Source organism: Lepisma saccharinum, chromosome 28 (assembly GCF_977018435.1).
Source record: "Lepisma saccharinum chromosome 28, izLepSacc3.1, whole genome shotgun sequence".
In the NCBI taxonomy this organism is placed as follows: Eukaryota; Metazoa; Arthropoda; class Insecta; order Zygentoma; family Lepismatidae; genus Lepisma; species Lepisma saccharinum.
Genome location: NC_139256.1, coordinates 16,578,969 through 16,602,838, shown reverse-complemented (window position 1 = coordinate 16,602,838; position 23,870 = coordinate 16,578,969). Strand labels below are relative to the sequence as shown.

Here is a 23,870-nt window from a genome sequence, read left to right as displayed (position 1 = left end):
CAGATTCAATCGCTGTCCGAGTTGAAAATGAGAAATATAGAAAATAAGGAATGAATGAATATTTATTATTATTATTCTTTCTTTCAAAATACAAACATTTGCGATCGTTTTGAGATTACATAAAAAGGTATCAAACAAAGGTATTACAAACAATCCAGGCTCGGAAAACTATATTTTTTGTAAATAAAACACATCAATAACAGAAAAAATCAATATTAAATACAGGAGACAATTGTTTTATACTAACTCTCTAGTCTTGTTAAACCCAAAGGTTTACGGCTGCAGCAACACAAGCCTTCCATCTGTCCTATCCTGGACAAGATCAATCCAATATTTTCCATCCTTACCGATTTCCTTTAGGTTCATCTCAACGTTATCCTTCCATATTCGTCTTGGCCTTCCTACAGGTCTCTTACCATCAGGTTTCCCAACAAGAATCCTGTAAACTCTTCTTTTCTCTCCTGTTCGTGCCACATGACCTGCCCATCTAAGTCTGCTTCATTTAGTTATTCTAATAATGAGAAATGTTTTATTAAAAAGTGTTCTAAACAAATATATTTTTAAAAATGTTTAAATAACATCTTTCAAATCACTTGACATCTTCATGAAAAATCAGAGGTGTTCGTTTTAAGCGTTTAAAAGAGTTCTTAACATTTTTTTGTTTGAACTAACCCTTGATCATAGGTACCTTTAAGTAATAAATACAAGCTGTGTACCCTTAATTGCAAAAAAATTAGATGGTCTGTCAATTGCAAATTGTCCTTACAAATTACTACCGATGTTCTGATAGTATGAGGGTTTTTAAAAGAAAGGGGGCATTAGTCACGCATGATAATTGCAGATGACCTTCAGGTGACGGTTGAAATGTGGTAACACCAGACGTAGAGATCCGAAAAAAGACAATTAACATTAATTGCAGAGTGCACGTGAAAGTGTCATTACTTGGCACTTGAACTGTGAACTGTAACTCTATGAAAGTGCATGCGTAATCCTTTACCCTAGCATTAATTATTTCCCCATTTGTTTCAGTTTTTGAATATTGTCGTGAGTCTCCGTCCAAACTTTTTTGTGGAATATTCTTGATGAGAGTCAGCAGGGTCATGCAAATCGTCTCTGTTCGCCAGGATGTCAGTCATTAGACGATTTCAGTCCCGACTAAGGAGCAGAACATTTTTAACTAACTTCGTTCTGCATATGGTGTTGGGTCTTCCCGATGACATAGTGATAATGTCGGCGCCTTGAATCAAGGCGTCTCGGGTCCGATACCTGGTGAAGCCACGTCGGATTCCACATTAAACTGTAGATCCAGTACCTATTAGCGCCTCTGTGCATAAAATAGATTTAAAAACTTTCACAATCCCAGCTATTATCATAGGTATGGAGATTTAATCATCAGGTGCAAGTTTTGGCTTTATAGTTCTTGATAAGGGATTGACTTCTGACTATTTTCTAAACAAGTTCACAGACATTAGTTTATTGCTGCATAAAACATGAACTGCTTTCCTTTCTCACTTTTGACGCCGAATAATGCTACCTTTTCAAAACTATAATGTGCAGGGGCACTTAATTTTTATCACCGTCGAAAGCCGTTATGAGCAAGGTCTAGCTTTCGACCACAAATGAGCACGGAATCGTTATGGCTTCGAGCACAAGTTCACGAAAGTACATGGCGTTTAAAGGCTATCCCGACACTCGTATCTTTTCTCAATTGTTCAGACACTACACCGCGAGCGTCTTGATTATTCTTAATGTTGAATTATGGCTTGCATGAGAGCCTGCAGTGAAATGGTTTTCCAACGACAACTCCATTACACAGCTGTGATGTGCTTTGTTGTTCGCAGTTTTCTGGCTTTGCTTGCAGATTTCATTAGCGTAACATGATACACCGAATGGCCATAAAAGTGGAAACTAGTTTAAGTAACTGTTCTAGACGCTAATATGTGGTCAGAGGGACCACGTGGTACAGAGACTGTGACGGAAATATGTATGATGGAAGATTCTCGAGGTTATAAATACCTCGCAGGGGTATATTGCTTAGAGCAAGCATTACAAGGTCGAACACAATTGATTTTGTGACTAAAATATCGATGGCAAATTCATCGGCGGTTATGGTCTTGTTATTGAGTGGTTCTCGGTTCGATTCAGTGTCAGATCCAGAATGGATAACGTGGAGGGTGAATATTCTGAGTATATTAATTTTCATCACTATTGTCATCACGTCTCTCTCAGGTGCCTGGGTGTCCAAGTAAAGCTTTTTTTCCTGACACTGTTTCTCGTAAACAGTATCGTTTTCAGATGAACTGTTTTCGAATGTGTTCAAGGGTAGAGGAAATGTTTTCAGGGGGTTTTGCTTGCGTCCGATATATCCTCTGTTTCGATCTAACACTCTCTCCCTCTTCTTTCTGATTCGCTATCTACTTCTTTCTTTCTCACTTTTCTCTCCTATTCCTTTCACTCTTCCTTTCTGTCTATTTCCTTCTCTTCCTTTCTTTCCCTTCCACATATTTCCTCTATCTCATTTCCCTCACTTTATTTTCTTCCTTTATTCCTTCTCTCTCTTTCTTAAATCTTTTTTATCTTCTCTAAAGCTTCCTGTTTTTCTCTCTCTTTCATTTTTCTCACCCTCTATTTTTCCCTTCCTTCTTCTCTGTTTCTTCTCCGTTGTTTCTCTCGTTCTTTATCTTGTTTTCCTCTATATATCCCCCCCCCCCCCCCCCGAGTCCGTGTTATTCCTGCCGTGTCAATCCTGTCTTGACGCCTTATCGGTGACAGGGTTTACTTCACTGGTTTTACTGACTGAAACTGAAATGTTACCTTCAATCCAGAGTGTTAAACCCGCCGCGTGCAGGAATAGACAAAATTCTGCCATCTCAAATGCAGACGAGAGCCATATTTCCACTTTCAAGGTGTCAAAGCACGTAAATATTAGGTTGCCTCCCTATGACTTTGCTTAGCTTTGAAAGTCAAGATTCAAGGGTTTTATTGTAGATAAGGCACTCACAGGAGATGTACTACGTAGAAATATTTTCAGCGAAAAATGCAGGCTCGACCAAGACTCGAACCCGGGTCTCTGGCATACCGTGCCATTGCTCTAACCACTGAGCTACCGAGTCGGCCTGGCCTCGCCTGATTTCTCGCTATCTTATCTTATCGTTATCTGCGATAGCGAGGCCAGGCCGTCTCGGTAGCTCAGTTGTTGTCGGCCGCCGTGGCGGAGTGGTTAGCACATCGCACTTTGACGCCAGGGGTCCCGGGTTCGTATCCCGGCTCGGACATGGATGTTTGTGATTGTCTGTCCTGAAAAGTCCTGAAATTAAGATTTGAATAAAATTATATGAGTAAATGAAGTGTGATGGGGGAAGCTTCCGCTTAGGGACTTTCTTAAAAATAATAATAATAATAATAAAAATGTGGTTAGAGCAATGGCACGGTATGCCAGAGATATTGGAACAGGTTCTCTAATCAACCAGTGTTCCACGATTTTTTGATCGCGTGGAGAACTTTCCATGATGAGCAGAAATTCCGTTTCTACTTCTGATTCAGGCACCGGATACAGTGAAGCACACATTTTGATGTGCACTATAACAGCTTCATCTTATTTTTACATGTCAGTCAGACCGATCTAGAACTGTGCCGAAGATTTTTTTTTACTTATGTCCGCCTTAGTAGAGTGTTATTTTTGTTTCATTTTTGTAGTAATTGATATGAAGTTAGTCTGAGAATTTGTCATAGACTATTATGCACTATTTCCACAAACACGCACCCAACAGCAAAGACTAGTTTCGTTGTCTGTACTTTGCATTCTTTTATTTCCTTATTCAAATTAACCAGCCAAAATCTTAAATAGTGCAGAAGAATCAAACTTAAAGAAAACTTACCTTTTGTCCTTAGAGCGCGAGACAGAATGAGGCTACGTGCGAATAAATTTATTATTTCTCTGCGAGAACAGTGAACTGCACAAATCTTGAAATGACGTTTATCATACTTAACTACAGTTCTTTCTCCTTTATGCAGAGGCATAGCAAAAACACTGGAAATCATTTCAAAGGAATACAAATATAGTGAAACGAACCAACGGATGTTTCAGTATTTGAAAAACAACAAATTGCAAATGGAAACAATGAACATAAATTGCATTAATGGTGAACGTATGTTTCATTATATTTTATATAATCTAATCTAATGGTGTAATAAAGGGATTCCAGGTTCGACTCATTGTGAAGGCACAGTGTAATATTTAACTCCAATGCACGCGGAACAAAATTTACAATTTTTTGTCGAACTAACATAAATACAATATCCTATCTGAGCCTGAGAAAATCATTCCGATGCATTAAGGATACAGTGCACCAAATAAGTTTAAGAGCCTTTGAGCTAATGACGAATGGATCACTGCTCTTCAAACCCAAGGCTTTTAGTCACCCAGTCAAAAGAAATAAAGGGAAAGTTACATTATTGCACAAAGGCAAAAAAATCCCCTTGGCGTCCAACCTTGCATGCTAAGTTGTCATACTAAGGCAAGATACAGTTTCTACATGAGTCACAACCACTCCGAAATGAGTTTACAAATATTGTCTGTGGCGCAAATTGTGCAAATTTAATTTGCACTGGCTAGTTGACAGTGTTCTATGCCTAATTGTTCTTTGGCGTGTGTTCATCGCCGCTTTACTTCAAACATTGCCACTGTGGACCACGCACATCTTCCGGTCAATTTGTCCTCTTCTCAGAAAGGCCTTTCGCCCATTCCTTAAGGGTTTTGTTATGCTTATTACTTTACATCTACGTACTTTGTGCTCGATATTTATGACCTGCACTCTCAACGTGTCCACCTGGCATAAAGTCTCATATTTAAACAATCTAATCCATCATTTCTCAACGTATGGGGCGCGACCAACTGTTGGGCCCCGAAGAGGTGTTTGGTGGGTCGTTAGTCGGGCTCGAAAATTTATTTTCTTTGTCTTAAAAACCTATTACATTTAAATTACTAAGATATATTGTTTTAACAATTTAAATTCAACCCATGTTGTACGTAGTCTCAACTCTTCATTTCTGTTATTCACGCTCTACCGTTCCGCACATTAGCCACATAAGTTCGGGGACAGGACGTATTTAGGGGGGTCCAGCGGGGTCAGGACCCGCCCCGAAAAGCTTACCAATTACAAAAATTAAATATTGAAAATATACGTTGTTTGACATTTTTTGTACAATCGACTGATATTTATTTCCACTGAACTTATTTGAAGGCAGTAAATATTTAGTTTTTATAATTGCTTTATATAACATTAATTTGATGTGTGTCTGTCTAAACAAAAGCTAACGTAGTACAATGACTCCTTTGTTGATTAATTATTCATTATTAGTTATCAACTGGATGTAACATTCGGTTTTGTTATTTAATAAATATTATAATTTTTTTATCTATTTGGCACTGATTTGCTTGTGAGGACAGTTGCGTTCATGCAAAATTTAAGCGATCTTAACTACAGGTACGCTAGATAATGAATGCATGCTTTTAAATCTATATTCTTATACTGTATTTTTACCTATTCATATAAATAATAGGAATACAATATTAATTTATATATTTTAATTAATATTATTTTAATTGAATACAATTATAACAATTATTGTAATTTAAACGTCAACATTATTATTATTATTTCTGAGACACTAGGTTCGCACCCCCGAAATAAATTTCTAAATACGTACCTGTTCGGGGAGTAAAACATTTTATTTTTCAATTTTAGCAAGTGTGTTTAATTAGATGTTAGACTAGAGTAAATTAGTCTTTCAAATTACATATTTACTTTCCTAGAATGAAGTATGTGTAATTTGTTTAAGCAATCGTAAAAGAGGGCTTCTTAGAGCACTCGATGTTAGCAAAAATATGATTACAAACTGTGTGCACAGCGCTACAAGTAATTCTGCCGGGTACCATGCTTACGGGTCCAATGAGGTGTAATATCCTTCCTTCAAGGTGGGTCCCGTACTGAAACAGGTTGAGAATCACTGCTTTAATGTGTTATGGTAATGCGACGTTTTTTAATTTTAATTTTTATTTGCTTGATTTCACTTCGCTTTTTGTGCCACTTTTAGCTAATTTGCGAAGATGGAGATGAGCGATGACATGATGAAATTGATGAATGGACACTCACAAACATCTACGCCCAGGCCGGGATTCGAACCCGGGACCCCGGTAATGCGACGTCACTCAGCTTGAAAACATTGCAGTGAAACTACATGTCTGAAATACAATGATGGGCTCGGAAGTTGATGAAAAATCATATTTTTCCTAAGCCTTGAAAACAATGCTAAACCTGACAGCAGTCCGTTTCCCTTCAGTTAGAACCAGAAACATTTTATTTTGCATTTCATTTTCAGTTTTCCGCCTTTTCCGGCTTTTAAGGTCATTTTTCAGTATTTTCTTACCGTCTTTGTTGCATTTTCTTCATTTTTGAGGTCTCTTTTTGCTTCTTTCCTTGTCTTTTCGTGAATTTACATATATTTGCTAGTATAACTTACATATTTAAATTTCCTGACATGGTCTTTTTCAGCAAGTTCACCAATAATCCAAAATACAGTCAATGCAAAAGCACAATAAAACGTCGATTGGCCGTCCGTGAATTAGCAGAAGAAGTGGGAATCGGTAAAAGTTCTTGTCATCTGTTTTTTTTTTTAACAGAAAAACTCAGCATGCATCATGTCGCCACACGGTTACTGACAGATGTGGAAATGTGTTGAGATCATTGAAGATCTCTTGAATCAGGCAAATGAGGACGATAGCAGGAGCGGACCTGGCAAATTTTCCTCTTCATTCGAAAAACCGCTATGATATTCCAAAATATGAAAAATTACATATGCCTACGATTCCTTCTAGAGCATTGACGTCAATTTTCGTGTAGTTTTCTTTCACTGTTATCTAGTTATTATAATTTAATAGACTTACGTAATCGCGAAACGTTTGAGAATATCTAGTTAACAGTGAAAGCAAACTACACGAAAATTCACGTCAATGCTCTAGAAGGAAATCTAGACTATGTAATTTTTCATATTTTGGAATATCACAGCGGTTTCTCGAATGAAGAGGAAAATTTGAAAAAAATTCGCCCCTTACGGCTGCGAAGGGTCCAGCCGAGCATTACTGCCCGGCCCGCCAAACTTTAGTAGTGTTAAAACTTTATTACTGACTACCCGGTGTTGCCCGGATATTTATTTATCCCAATTTTCTATTAGACAGAAAAATAATGAATTCTAACTATAGTGTAAAATGTAACTAATTTTATTTACAGGTATTTAAAAGTATAAGTATAGTAGACAAATTATAAAGTAAAATCTTTACAAATTCACTATAATATTAATTTAACTGAGAACTTGATTATAAACAACATTTTTAGTTTCACCTTCAGGAGCACGAATAAATAAATTGTACGGCATTGGGAGTTTCACTATTCATCTTAGCGACCCCGAAAGATATGGATTCCACACTAATATCGGTCGTTTTCGATTATTTTTCAATGTCACCACCTTCTCACCCCACTCCTAGGGGTGCCAGGTCTGTCTTACCCCCACAGTATTTCTTTCCAGATTGTAAGTGATATGTGTACCAAGTTTGGTTGAAATTGCTCCAGGCGTTCGAGAGTAATGCCGGAACAAACATATACCGCGTGAGGCACCTAAAAGTACCACCTGAAATAGCGAAGAAACCAGAAACAGTAGCGATGTGAGGTTTGCGGGAAACAATAATATCAAATGGGGCTCGTAAATCGGAGGTATGGGGTGGGTCGAAAAATATCGACAAATGGGGCATCTGGAGCAAAGTCATATTTTTTTAAATGGAACGATATACAATAACATGCATAATATAAAAGAGCACATGCAGAGAAACACAACGGCGTTGGTCTCATGCATCTACTGCACATAGGAACGATGATATAGCCATGTGAAAATATGTAAACAAACTAACAAGTGGCCCACTTGACCGTCAGTACCACGGCATTTAAGACTTCTCAGGTGCCTGACAGAACTGCCTTTACGCAGAGCAAGTTTTGATAGCAGGTCCACGAGATCTTATGGGGAATGCCGAAAGAATGCCTCAGAAGCCTACCGTGTGTACGCAGAGAGATATCCGGACAGACGACAGCCATCTCGACGTCTGTTTGGTAAGTTATTTATTAAATTAAAAGACACCGGAAGTGTAACACCACGAGCACGTGTGCGGAACAAGCCAACTACAGGTGAGGCAGGTGCAACAAATGTTCTCGCCGCTGTTGCTGTGAATCCGCACGTTAGCTCCCGTGAAATTGCCAGGGATGCTGGGATGAGTCGGCGAAGTGTATTGCGCATTCTGCACACACACAAGTTTCACCCATATCATATCTCCCTCCATCAGGAACTTCACGGGAATGATTTTGTGGACCGTGTTCGGTTTTGCACATGGTTGTTACGACACGACACACCCGATATGTCACGTATCCTCTTCACTGACGAGACAACTTTTACCAATCGTGGAAATGTCAACCTAAGGAACATGCACTATTGGTCGGTGACAAATCCACATTGGCTTCGCCAAGTGGAACGCCAGCGCCCATGGAGTGTGAACGTGTGGTGTGGTATAGCGGGTGAACATCTCATTGGCCCTTTTTTTATACAAGAGACACTGAATGCTGACCGATACATACAGTTGTTACAACATGAACTGCCTGTACTATTGGAGGACATACCACTTCAGACAAGGAGGGACATGTGGTACCAACATGACGGGTGCCCAGCTCACAGTGCAAGACGCGCTACAGCATGTGTGGAAAATACATTTCCAAATCGTTGGATTGGACGTGGAGGGCCTGTCAAATGGCCGGCTCGTTCCCCAGATTTGTCACCGTTATACTTTTTCCTGTGGGGAAAGCTCAAGGACATTGTCTACCGGGATGTGCCAACAACTCCAGAGGATATGCAACACCGCATTACTGCGGCCTGTAGAGACATTCCCTACGAGATGCTACAATCTGTGTAACGATCTTTGCGTGGGCGCCTCGTTGCCTGTATCGCAGCTGACGGCCACCACTTTGAACACACACTTGGACAGGTTTTCGCTTCTTACGCAGTGGTTCTTCGACATACTGTCATGGTCATTTTCATTATGCTGTAACACTGTCAAATACATGGTGCTGACGATGTCTACTGTATTTTTTCTTCCTTTAACACGTTCTGTCTTCATCTTGTCCAATGGCTTCCGACATCTCATACTTGTACATGCCGTGGTACTGACGGTCAAGTGGGCCACTTGTTAGTTTGTTTACATATTTTCACATGGCTATATCTTCGTTCCTATGTGCAGTAGATGCATGAGACCAACGGCGTTGTGTTTCTCTGCGTGTGCTCTTTTATATTATGCATGTTATTGTATATCGTTCCATTTAAAAAAATATGACTTTGCTCCAGATGCCCCATTTGTCGATATTTTTCGACCCACCCCATACCTCCGATTTACTAGCCCCATTTGATATTATTGTTTCCCACAAACCTCACATCGCTACTGTTTCTGGTTTCTTCGCTATTTCAGGTGGTACTTTTAGGTGCCTCACGCGGTATATGTTTGTTCCGGCATTACTCTCGAACGCCTGGAGCAATTTCAACCAAACTTGGTACACATATCACTTACAATCTGGAAAGAAATACTGTGGGGGTAAGACACCTATGGCACCCCTAGGGGCGGGGGTGGGAAGGGGACATAAAACAGTATTCTGTTGCTTGGCATTTTCGTGTCATATCCTGCAAGTTATGCTTCCCACACAGCACGGCGAATTTGGTTGCCTACAACGAAGGTGCGAAATTGCCATAGTTTTCGGGTCGCAGAATAGTGACACTCCCAATGCCGTTCAACTCCAAGTTCATTTTACACTATAGTTAGAATTCATTATTTTCCTGTCTAATAGAAGATTGGGATAAAAAAATACCCGGGCAACGCCAGGTAATCAGCTAGTATTATATAAAGAACGTGTTTTTAAAAAATTGCCTATAATTTTTCGTAATTAAAACTTTAAATGTTATAGCATGGTCATTTTTTATTGTAGAAAGATGCAAAGTGGGGGAAGGGGGCAGGGTAGAAAGTTAGGGGTCTAATTTAACTTGAGCCGCCCCTGGGCGATGGCTTCTTGAAGAATGTTATAGCAGGTGATGAGAGGTGGGTGTGCGGTTATGACGTGGAAACAATAAGACAGTCTTAAGGAATTCGTTGTCCACACCGAAGACATTAAGGAAAATTCGTTACGAGACTTAATTAAAGGCTATTCCACAGAAGACATACCAGAATGCATTCGAGCGGTGGAAGAAACGCTGGAAGCGGTGTATTCATGGGGTAGGAAACTGCTTTGAAAGGGTTAAATCTGATTAAGTTGTTTGAGATGTTAATAGAGATTTCCAAGAAGTTCTGTTTTTGGAGGACAGGCCTCGTATATAATTGAAAAATAACACTATCGTACGTCTAGGCAGCCATACACGCTAACTTGTCTTGTTTTGTCTCCGGTGGGAGGTGAAAGTGTAGAGAACAAAGCATTGTAATGTCTGGCGAACAACAAACGGGTTCACCTTACTGCATCGTATTAAATGAGTCGCTCCACTTGCGTAGTAAGTCTACGTGCTTCGTCATTCCTTAATCATTCGACAACAGCTTATTGATTTCTACAACTACTCTGTTAAAATTGTATGGAATCTCCATAGAATGATTTGAGTCTTATTATCGTGACCTTCTTTAAACAGAATATACATTGTAAGCAAAGGGTTCTGGGTTCAATTCCATCCATTTTTGGTGCAATTTTACATTGCAGCTCAAAGTGAAGTGAACTTATTCAGGGATAGTGCAAGACATTAATATCATATACTTGTGTGCCCGAGTTTGAGTTTTTCTTTTAATTTATGCACAGATAGGCTAATCAGGACGGGACCAACAGTTTAAAAGTGGAATACGAACCAGTATGTGCCTCCACCGGGCATATAAACTCGGGACACCTTGATTACAAGCCGAGAACGATACCACTATGCCATCCGGGAGGCTTGCGTGCCCATAGAAAATTTGCTATTGTACTAGCAATGGCGAAAGCCTATGAAATATGGGTATCATACAGGTGAAAGGGTAATAATTTAACTGGCGAAATGTATCCTTGTGTAGGTCTTGGTTCGCAAAGGGCTGTTGAGCTATGGAGTTATATACACCCCCCCCACACACACACATATATGTATATATATATATATATATACAAGGTATATATATGTATGTATATATACGTATATGTATGTATGTATGTATGTATATATATATATATATATATATATATATATATATATATATATATATATATATACATATTTATAGGGTGTTTCCGTAACCTTGATTCAAACTGGCAGGATGGATGGAGACTGACCCAAGTACCAGCCCTGGTCCCGAAATTCGTCATTAAAAAGTTGGAAGCCAAAACTAGTCGAGGTTTCCTATGACAGTGGAGTAAGACAACTGAAAGTTGCGGCTTGTAAATTTAATACGAACATTACTATAGCGTATTATAGCACTCTACGACGAAATCGTTACAGTAGTTGTTCAAAATGGCGGTCCCCAGCTTCGCAAGAAGCTCTGTCGGATCCGCTTGAACATCTTTGGAGTCGTTCTGACGATATCACAGGCAGCAAGGATTCTTGCCAGGAGGAGATGCAAGGGGTGTCTGTTGTAATGTAGAGATTAAATCGACAAGCCGCATCTTTCAGTCGTCTTATTCCAGACATCGGAGACCCAGACTAGTTTTGGCTTATAAGTTATAACCTTTTAATGGCGCGTTTCCGGAATAGGGTTTCTTATCTCATATTGATACTTGGGTCAGTCTCCATCCACCCTGCCAGTTTGAATCAAGGTCACGGAAACTACACATGAATTCTTCCGATTTGTCTTAGGAAATTCAAGTGTGTTAAAAACAAAATTCAAATCGGCTCATACTACATAATCTTTAAAAGAGAGGGATCATACATGTATAATATGAAAGCTGAACTAAACTCCGTGGAATAACAACCCTTGAAGAGCTAAGGCCTGCCAAGCGGCTTTTCATTTCATCTACTTACTAATGAAATAGCGATGCAGAAACAGAATGCGATGCATTGGTAATGCGTGGTCAGCGTATCGAGTTGATGTACGGTATACAAATAACGCTATAATGTGTAAGCCTGTGAAAGCCACGTTTAGTGTCAATATAATGCGTCATTGAAATTGACTTTTGTTTATTTAGATTACTAACCTTGCAAGAGTCCTTCAAAGTTCCGGGATCGACTTACAGCCCAAAGTGTTATTTTGCGAAGGTCTTTTCATCAATTTCATCCATTCATCATTCATTCTCGCTACGACGTCAGGGGGTCCATGGTTCGAATCTCCGCCTGGACAAAGGTATTCTTTGTGAGTGCCCCTCCATCACTTTTACGATATCGTAGCTCATCCTCATCGTAGCGATTAGCCAAAGTGGAAGAAAAGCGACGCTGAATAACAAATATCAATTCAAATCACCATTCATGCTCGTGGGAAGTCAAATTAGGGAAATACAATTTGCGAAGTTCCTGGTCTCACTGTGGTGATTCTGTAACAATTCTAGAACAGGTCCCATCATCCTCTGAACATAACGAGGACTGTCAGCATAGAGTATGACTGTGAGTGTTATAAAATTTAAGGGAAGACCATGTTCTACAACCAACGTCTTCGCCTTGTAATCAAGGGGTCCCGGGTTCGATACCCGGTGGAGGCACACAGTGGTTCGGATTCCACTTTAAACTGCAGGTCCAGTTCCGATTAGCCTTCTGTGCATAAAGTGGACTTCAAACTCAAACCAAACCATACCATATTCTATAATATGATTATGGATGGACATATTGAAAACCATCCTTGCCCTCTGCCTCGTTCCTTGTTTATCAATGAAGACTTTATTTCTAAGCATGTTCTGTTCATGTGTGACAGAGTTTGCATATTAGCTGCCTGCTTACTTGTTTTCTTCCACTGCAGTCATAACTCCGTTCCAGGTGCTTTGAATATGTATAAGAGTAACTATTTGTTACATAATTCGTTAGCAAGTGGCACATGACATGATACTTCATATTTCACAATGCAAAGGTCATTGGGAGAATCAAATGAACACCAGATACATTTCTGTTCTGAAAAAATGAATAAATAAATAAACTCTTGGGTTTATCTATAGTTTTCCACACTTTACCAGCATGCATTCCTATCTTTTTATCTTCTTCCATTGCTTTCTCCACTCTCAGCATGCTGTGGCATGTTGGATCCTACCATGTCTTCCGATGTCTTCTTCCTCAGCAGCGTTTCTTCTATACTGATTGCGGGCCAACTGGCGGCTGACCCAGTGTTGCCACAATGTGAGTGCTCAATTTCCCTTTCCAAGGGGCAAATTTCCCTTTTTGGACCAATACTTCACCTAAGCAAAAAATATAATAATAATAATTAGTAGTAGTGGTAGTAGCAGCATTATTACTGGTGGTGATGGAAGCAGTAGTAGTACGTGGTTAAGTATTCCGTTGAATTCGTTATTCGTTTGAATTAAAATTTCACATTTCAGTTTCATCACTTCCTGGCCAGATGTCCCAGGTTTGAATCCTGGTCAGGAATCCATTTAATTGTTAATCCTCATCGTTATTGTTTATCCAAAGATGCATAAAAGCAACGTAAACTTAAAGGAGCAGAAACAAGTAGGAATAGCAAAATAAATAAATAACATAAAAATGTGGATATGAAATTCGAAGTAAACATAAACTGGCCTTAAAATTTCCCTGCAATTGTGGTATTTCTAATCGAAATTCCCTTTTCCCTTTTGGCTAAAATTTCGGTCCGAATTTCCCTGCAAAAGGGAAATTTCCCTTCATGTGGCAACACTGGGCCTAACTAACATAGCTCCATCTGTCCACCAATCGTCTTCGGGGGGGGGGGGGGGTCGATGAGGGGTATAGAGCGACCACAAGGGAAAAAACCATGGACGAAAAGTCCACGCGCAGCTTTCCCTTCTTCCGTTCAGCTCGGGCCATAAGGAAGCATGGTCCACTCTCCCCCTTCCCTCCTCGCGGGAGTACGCTGCACAGGAGTCGCGGGTCTGCGCAGGTTGTATAACATCCGTCTCCCGTTACAACGTTGCCAACCGTATTTGTCAGTTGTTCCTATTAGCTTGTTTGTACATTGCTTGGGTATTTTGTGTACTAATTGTGCGTGCTTTGTGTACTATTGTACAACTTTTATCCAGTAACGCTGATCAACTCTCTCTCTCTCTCTCTCTCTCTCTCTCTCTCTCTCTCCCGTTTTACAATACACTTGGCAACATGCTGTGTATCCAACGCTCATTTGTATCGTCCCGTCTGCAACTTTCGATGCCTTGTGATACGAACATGCCCGATGTCGGTCGCAGATAATTGAACTGATCGCTGATTCGTTGTTTCCCAGCCGCCAAGTGGAAATACGGTCAGTGTAGCAACATTCTGTTCTTGTCTCGGCTTCTCAAGTTGACTTTTCTTTTCTTGTATACTATTCTTTTCACTGTCTATTTTCATCAGCCATTCTAATTCCTCTGCATTTTCCCTCCCTTTCGTATATTTCCCAAGATAATGATAACATCATTATCTTATACTAATTTAATTATGTTTAAATTTTCTTGTGACACATGAATAACTGTATTGTCTCTGAACTAGTTTGATTTGAAGTTGTTTTGTTTCATATTCGTATTCACATGTTCACAAAATGTGTTTCGAAGTAGTTGAACCTCCAATCAGATAATCGGATAACAATAAAATGTTATCATGTGCATTTGCCCAACTCCAATTTTAACAATAGTATGAACATTAACTATTATTAAATATGAACTATGTGAATGGTATTTCACATTGTCTGATAACAACGGCCTACGCTACTTAAGAGAGAGCGTGTTCCTAAATAAAACTTTCCACATTTTATTCAAATATGCAGCTATTTTTAATAAAAATAAATAAAAGGTACAGACGATCAGAACAACTAGCGCCATCGTTTGACCTTGATTGCATTTACAAGACCTTTAATTTCCGCTAACCAGCACCACACAGTTATCCACAGATTTCATGCAAATATTCAGCAATCGTAATCAGCCGTTATGAATCTAAACCACACATCCAGTCCATCCGCCTGCATCGTGCTCTGACGTCACGAAATGGCGAACAATCATTACATAAGCTGGCTTCTTTGTTGCCTTATTCAAACAACTAAACACTTCTGAAAACAAACGTCGACAAGCTACTTTTGATATAACACCTCTGAGATAACGACGCAATCTTTTTGTATGCAAAATGGACTTTACGTGTGAACTTGGATCTTCTGAACCATACAAGATAAGCCTGTGTTGTCTTGTTTGATTCAGGGGCAAATCTGAAAGTATGAAAGAAAGGTCATATTCACTTGAAAGTAAGAAATCAGCTGCATTATGGGGATGTAAAAACTTTATCTAAATTTGGCTCTGCATTTTGACGTGGGGAAGTTCTATTTGCGAGGAATACACCAGAATAAAATTAGCGTTAACGTTTTCAATGATTGAATTGGAAATTTTAAGTCATTTTTCTTCCACTTTTGGGTACGATATACAAACCTGATGGGTGATGTGGGGCTTGATCACCTCGAAACTGTCTCAGCCCACTGTTCTACTCACCCAAATGAGAAATCTAGTGAGCCCCCACACCCAGAGCAGTGTTGCCACATGAAGGGAAATTTCCCTTTTGCAGGGAAATTTGGACCGAAATTTAAGCTAAAAGGGAAAAGGGAATTTCTACGAAAAATACCACAATTTCAGGGAAATTTTAAGACATCTGACTACATTATTACAATATATGTTACGTTCCAGTTTCATATTCACATTTTCATTTTTTCTGTTCTTTTATCTGCTCCCTTGAATATAGCCTGTATCTATTTATATTTCTGTTAAGAACATCGCTTTTCTGCACCTTCGGATAATAGTAACGATGAGGATTAACGATTAAGTGGATTCCTTACCAGGATACAAACCTGGGACATCTGATCAGGAAGCGATGAAAGTGACATGTATGTGAAAAATTTAACATTTTTTATTCACACGGACATGTATCTACCAACGGAAATACTACTACTACTACTGCTTCCAACACCACCACCACTAATAATAATAATAATAATAATAATAATAATTACAGCTACTGCTACTACCACTACTAATATTATTATTATTGTATGATTTGCTTAGGTGAAGGGAAAAATTGGTTCAAAAAGGGAAATTTTGCCCCTTGGAAAGGGAAATTGTGAACTCATATTGTGGCAACACTGACCCAGAGCGAGAAAGGAAGTAGTAAAGAAAATGGGGGAGAAGAGAGAATATATATTCACACACACACACACACACACACACACACACATATATATATATATATATATATATATATATACGAGGGGTGATCAGGTTGCTCTGACCCTAAAATAGAAAGAGCGGAAATAGGGTTTCAATATATTTTTTATTTTCAACATACTCCCCTGCAACTCCAATGCACTTCTCCCATCGGTGCTCCAACGCCTGGATACCTTGCAAAAAAAATCTTCCGACTGGTCCTCCAACCATGAGTCCACAGCCCTTATCACCTCAGAATCATCAGAAAATTTTTGCCCACGAATGTCATTCTTCAAATTTTTGAACAAATGGAAATCACTGGGGGCAAAATCTGGAGAATATGGTGGGTGGGGCAGCAATCCGTACGATGCATCTGCGATAGCAGCCCTCGCAATGCGTGAGGTGTGGACAGGTGCATTGTCCTGGTGAACGAGCGCACCACGGGTCAACATCCCACGCCTCTTCTTCTTGATGGAATCACGTAATTTCTTGATTAGGTCACTGTAGTATGTGCCAGTGATAGTTTGGCCTCTTTGTAGATAGTCCACAAGAAGGACACCCTTGCAGTCCCAGAAAATTGAGGCCATCACCATCTTGTCTGACGTTTGCACCTTGAACTTCTTCGTTGGTGGAGAATGTGGTGTTTAAACTCCATGCTTTGTGATTTTGTTTCTGGGTCGAAGTGATGGACCCATGTTTCATCCATAGTTACAAATCGGGCAAGGAAATCTTCTATATCAGCACGAAACTTGCCAAGAAGTTCTTGACTGATGAGCACTCGGGTGCGCTTCTGATCTGGGGTGAGGTTTCGAGGGGCCCATCTTGCAGCAATTTTTTTCATTTGCAATTCCTGGGTAATTATGTCTTGCACAGTGCCATATGACAGGCCACACATCTCAGCAACATGACGGATAGTGACTCGATGATCCTTCAGCACGATATCGTGGACTTTGTTAATGTTTTCGGTCGTCATGACAGTTTTTGGTGCTCCACCTGCATGTTCATCCTCACACGACTCTCTCCCACAATTAAACTCACGACACCATCTCTTCACCATACTGTATGAAGAAGCAGTGTCCGCTAGTGTATCCACCAAGTCCTCATGAATTTTGGATACCGTCCACTTCTTCTTCACAAAATATTTGATCACCGCTCTCACCTCAGTTTTCTCCATTCTGGCACATTGACACAACTTCACTCAGTTAAACCCTTGTAAAAAGAAAACTGTACGCTACTCAGACTTGCAATTCAGAATGAAAGCATATAAAGGATCACTAAAGAATATCAAAATAAAAAATCAATCACAACGTAATTCCTTCTATGTTAGGGTCGGAGCAACCTGATCGCCCCTCGTATATATACATAGAGAGAAGAGTAGGAAATGGAGAATCAGAGAGTGAAAGAGTAAAGTATTAAGAGAATAGGAGAAAAATAATTGACGAGAATACAGAGATAAAGAAAGGTAACAAGAGAAATATAGAGAAAGAAAGAAAAAAGGAAAAAAAAGAAACAGGAGAATGTAGAAAGACAAATAAAAGAGGCTGAAAGAAAGACAGAAGGAAATAAAATGAGGGAAGGAGCAATACAGAGCGAGAAAGAGAGAGAGAGAGAGAGAGAGAGAGAGAGTGAGAGAGAAGGAGAAACTAAAAGACCGCAAGAAATTGAACAGAAAAGAGTAAAGTGGGAAGTTAATGAGAGAAAGAGTTTACGAGAAAGAAAAGAGAGAAAACGAAAGATAGCGTGAGAGAGAAGGGGGAGGACAAAGACGGAAAGAGAAGAATTTGAATGGAAAGAAGTAGAAAGAGGAAAGAGTAAAAAGGAATGAAAGAGAATATTTTCTGTCCACCGATTTGATTTGATTTGTTCTTGTTATTTATCGTCGCTTTTGTGCCACTTTTGGCTAATCGCGACGATGAGTATGAGAATCAATGATGATTAGATGAATCTGATGAAGGAACACTCACAAAGAGCACCCATGCCTCAGCCGGGATTAGAACCGTCGTAGCGTCCTGTCACACAAAAGCAAAGCTTGTCGGAAAATATTTCGTACATTCAAACAAACTTATCTGGCATTCCATTGAGTTTATGTTGTTACAAATTTAACACAAACATGCAACAATTTCCTCAAATTATACATCTTTATCCGCTTTCCAAGATACAAGGATAGAGTGAGTCAAATGATAACCTCAATTTGTTTTTGTTTCTCATCTAGTAGATTTCTGTATGTAGGGTTGCAACAAGCTTGCTGGGTTTTAGGCACAGACCTATTTCTGAGCTACATATATTTTCAACTTTGAGTTAGAGGTCCACGTGCAATCACTTATGAGCCACTGCGAAGTCCTTTCCACCCATCTGCCTGCGAACTGAGGCCATTGTCGAACTTTTTCCTCCATTAGTAAACTTGCTGATGTGGTAAGCATGCATAGAGATATTGAATTCTCATTTGCCGAGAAATTTCTGTACGTTTTGGGTTGACAAAGGGCAAGAATCCACCCCTCTTCACTAGTGCAGATGTGTATAGGAGGCGCCATTTTTAAAAATAACAAAAATTGCGATTTAAAGCTCACTTGATTAGTGTTGCAGCCTTGAGGTCGTTTTGTAATAATAGCAGTTGATACCTCATGTAAATTTGAGCTGTATACAGTCTGCCTTACAATTTTTATTGGACTTTAAATTTTTCATTTGACTCTTGTAATAGATAACTCTATACATACCTGTTTCGCATAAAATACTTAAATTGACAGAGGCTTTTCAAATTATGCAATCAGATTTTAGCTAACGTTACAAGTTTTCGAGTTATTATTTGATAAATGTAAGCAATCTGATTGCGTTATACTGCATGACGTCACACAGTGATAAAACAAATTGTAATAACTCACAGCAACTCGATTCTTTTCATAGTACGTACAAACACAGGCTCTTCTCGTTACAGTCTTATTTTGCTACTACCTAATACGACATTAAGTAGCACGTGCACGAAAACTAGTAATTTAACAAGTATGGCATACCTATAGTAGGGGAGTTCTTTCGTGTAAATTATTAAACCCACTAAATGTGGCTTCCGCTTCCGCTAGCCTGGCATCTTAATTTCTTGTTATTCTGATCGCAAGCCAACGCGGCTGACCTGCATAGCTCCATCTGCCCAACAATCGTCTTCGGGGAGGTGTGGTTCGATGAGTGTCAACAACTTCAGTTGCGAAGTAAAAGTTGTCGCTCTCCGTTACCAAGCTTGCGTCTGTTTTCGTCAGTTGGTTTTATTATTTGTTTGTACATACAGTGTTTTGTGCACTAATTTTCCATGTTTTGTGTACTATTTTACAACTTTTATCCAGTAACGGCGCTGACCATCTCTCTCTCTACCGTTTTACAGTACGTTTGGCAACACGCTGTGTATCCGACGCTTATTTGTTTCGTCGCCTTGTGACACGAAAATGCCCGATGTCAGTCGAAGAGAATTCGACTGATGGCTGATTCGTTGTTTCCCAGTCACCAGATGGAAATGCGAACAGTATAGATAAAGGTCGAATCACACGGACCTGGATTTCCAGTTAGTTGGCGCTTAACTGACTGACCGGAAGTGTCTGCCTGGCTGGCTGCTTGAATGGTTTTGAGGAATAGGCCATGTTCTAATTGCTACTGGCTTTCCTCGACTGGATTCTGTGGAACAGCCAATAAGAGCAAAGTTTGGCCATGTGAAGATAATCTGTGAGTTTAGAAAGGAGAGTTTTTTGTCTGTGGTTTCCGAGTATTGGCTGATTTCGTTTCTCGATAAAAAAAAAGACAAGTAAAGAGATGACGTGTAGTACATTCATTCGTGTTCAGTTCATTAATATTTAGGTATTTATGCAAAGCGATGAGATGTGTACGTGACAAATATGATTAGCAGAAAATGAAAATCCTTATTATTACAAGTGTATTAAATGTTTTATTTTTTTGTTTTATTTTTTTGTGAATGAATCCTGTGAATCTCGTGTACGAATATGCATACCATACGCATTGATTGCCATATTGTTTTCGAACCAATTTCTAGTTCATATACTTTTCATTTTTAATTTTTAATAAAAGCAATAATTGTCCTACAACAATCTTCAAATTGCTCGTCCATCTTTACAGATTGTCTGTTCTGCGCAATGTCTTATGGCAACAAAAGTCAATCGACAAGTACGCTAACATGGGAAACAACTATCGTGTGAGGCGAAAACAAGCAAATGGGTAGCCAGACCAGCGCCAACTAGGGCATTCCTACTGGAAATCCAGTTCCGTGTGATTCAGACTTAACACGATAAGAGCTAATACTATGGTGTTGAAAGCTACCAGGTTATAAAACTGAAGTATTTCAAATAGTACTACTAGAACACAAGAAAGAACATTGCACGTTATCCTGATTTATAGCTCAGCTTTCAATTACCACAACAGTGTATTTCAACAGCAGCCATTGCATTGAAAAGTATCAGAAAGATAGCCTCCAATTTACTACCGGAAGTTTCAATTATTCACTTAAGCACCAATCACAAAAGACTTATCTATAAAGCGAGTTAGATAAATGAAGAAAACGTGAGGCCATTAAGTGCGTTGTGATTCTGTCGTGTATAAATAAATGTCCATTAAAATGAAGAGAAGATTTATGTAGGTTAATAGAGGTTATGCAATCACTAATTGCTGAAGTGTCTTTCTGAAAACTGCAACAATAGCAAAGTTAGCAATGTTTTGATCTTGCTATACTGTTCGGCGAAACAGAATGTTCTCGTTGGGGACCGAAATCTGTGTTACTTGACTATTCCCCAACCATCTTGTACAAACGAGCAACGTACAATGAACAAAATTACCTCAAAAACCTGTCTTCGTATCTTTCTCATTTCTGAATATATTACTGCCTTTCTATACCTTCTGTCCTTCTATCTCTAGCTTTGTATAACCACAGATAAGTATATATACCTTATATACCTTTATCTGTGGTCGTATAACCATGCTTCTTTAAATCAGTTCATCAGTTACTTTGGCCTTGTTGATTCATTTGGTTTATTTCACTTCGCTTTTCTGCCATCTTTGGGCTAATCGCGAAGATGAGGATGAGTGATGTGATGACATGATGAAATTGATGAAGGGGCACTAACAAAGGTCACCATTGCGCAGGCTGGGATTCGAAAGACCTCTGTCGTCGTAGCCACGGTGATCGGCTTTTTGGCCTTGTGCTTTTACCTTCTTGTGTATACTTATCTCTTTGTCACTCCCTATCTTTTGCCATATTGTGTATATATATATATAAAATATCATAAATATTGATATTTCAAGTTTAACTTAAGACAAGCTTTAACTTGCTTCACCCTGAAGCACGAGTATTCAAGGGTGTCACCAGGAATTTTTCTCGGGGGAGGGACCAGAGTAAGATTTCATATATTGCCCTTCATTCACTTTTATTATTATTATTATTATTATTTACAAATCATAAAATTTAAATTGAATTGAAAATACTTGGCGTTGTATACAAGTTCAGACTCGAGTCAACTATTTAAAAAGAAATTGGAATCGCCTTGCTTCTTTTCCAAAAACATATATCACTTCGTTGATGAACAGTTCTATGTATTTTTTTCACGCACAAGGCACAGATATCACACAAAGACGCCTTAATCTACTGTCCTTCATGGTGCCTCTGATCCATGTTTTTACATGCCGTAGGGTACTGTAAAAAAGAAAAGTAATAATTCATAATGAAGGGTGAGACTGAAGGTCAGATCCCGACTTCGGGAAATGATTTCCCGACTTTTCGTAATCTCGAAAAGCCGAGAAATTCAAAAATATCTTATTTAAAGAGGTTAATTCTTGATATTTTCTGCACTATAAGTGTCTCTTGATTAATATTTCCTTCCCAATCCCGTCCCGACTAAATTTTTTCCGTCCCGTACACCTCTTGTAACGGCAGACAACATGATTCCAATGTTTCTTAGGGCCTACCCCATGGCGCAGTGGTAACGTCGTCGTCTTGTAATCAAGGAGTCCCGGGTTCGATACCCGGTGGAGCACACAGTGGTTCGGATCCCACTTTAAACTGTAGGAGCAGTCCCGATTAGCGTTACTGTGCATAAAGTGGACTTTGAACACTAAATCAATCAATCAACGAATCAGTCCCGATTAGCTTTACTGTGCATAAAGTCAACTAAAAACACAAACTCAATCAATCAATCTAATGTTTCTTGTGAAAATGTTCCGTTATATTGTTGGACATGGCAGTTAGTTGCTGTAACTGACAGCCTCTAAAGCTCAGAAAACACTATTTTTTGTAATAAAATAGCGCTACAATTTCATCATTTCAATTACATGAACATCTTCAAGATATCTCGGGGGGCAGGGGCACTTGCGCCCCCCCCTCCATTGCGAGTATTACGATTTATAGCATTGCCAAACATTACATAGTGTCAGAAATATCATTTTGTGTTTTTACCATCAAAATCTTTAACTTTTTCTAATAGTTTTCGATAATTGTCTGTGCATCCAAGGTGAAGTTCAACGTCACCGTCGTTCCAGGTTTCCGCTTGCTGGCAGTCGAATGATCCACAGACACTCGTTACTGCATCATAAACTGTGCATACACGGTAGCTCACGCTGCACGATGTTTGTTCAAGCAGGAAAGAAGCGAGGAAAAGTAGAATAACAAGAGCATAAAAAGGGCAAACAAATGATCGCGGATTGAAGATCCTCCACGAGAGGCCTCTGCATGTTCATTTGAATGGCAATATTACGACTAGAAAAGATTCACGAGTCTGCTTGCGCACCTCTTCTCCTTGATTTTCTTCCGCGCCCCCTTCAGCACCCCATTTTCAAAACCAATTTTCAACCGAAAATATTGTTAACTCTTCACAGAAGAAAAAGTTTGGAAAAACCAAAAATAGTTTCTGGCAAAGAAACACTTGCTCTAACAAGCGATAAACAAATGATTATTTACCAGTACTAATTGCTCTTTAGTAATCGAGCACATGTCCTTATAGTTACCAAAGAATTTGTTTAAAATTACCAACTTAAGTAAATGGTACTATGTTTATTGTTTACAGTTACAAAACAACTTAACCAAACATATTTTGTTAATTCAACCAAATCAGTTTTTTTTCTGTATTGCAATGGCATTTACGTTATGACCATGCCGTCATGACAGCAAGGACGTCCTCAGGGAGAGGCAAGGGGGGAACATGCCCCCCTGAGATTTCTGGAAAGAGTTAATGTAATTCGAATGGCAAAATTATAGCAATATTTTATAATAAAAATGTTGTTTTCTGTGACTTACTGGTCGTAAGTTAGGTATTGTTTCTAAAGGTTTCATGCAAGTCTTGCTGACATTGTCGTGCATTTCTTCCACAGGCAACCTGGATTTTGATCCACAATCAATGCTCTACCTTTGTAAATATGTTTAGAGCAGTACAGAAAATGGTGTTCATTTCAACCTCCTGCATACACCACAGCACTCGCTGTACCGAC

The 23,870-nt window shown here is 39.2% G+C and overlaps 1 protein-coding gene across 2 annotated transcripts in view; it reads left to right on the top strand.

Annotated features, from left to right (window-relative positions):
- LOC145980643 (open rectifier potassium channel protein 1-like) overlaps positions 1–23,870 on the top strand; it is a 101,173-nt gene that overhangs the window by 24,842 nt on the left and 52,461 nt on the right. The gene's annotated exons all lie outside the window — the stretch shown is intronic.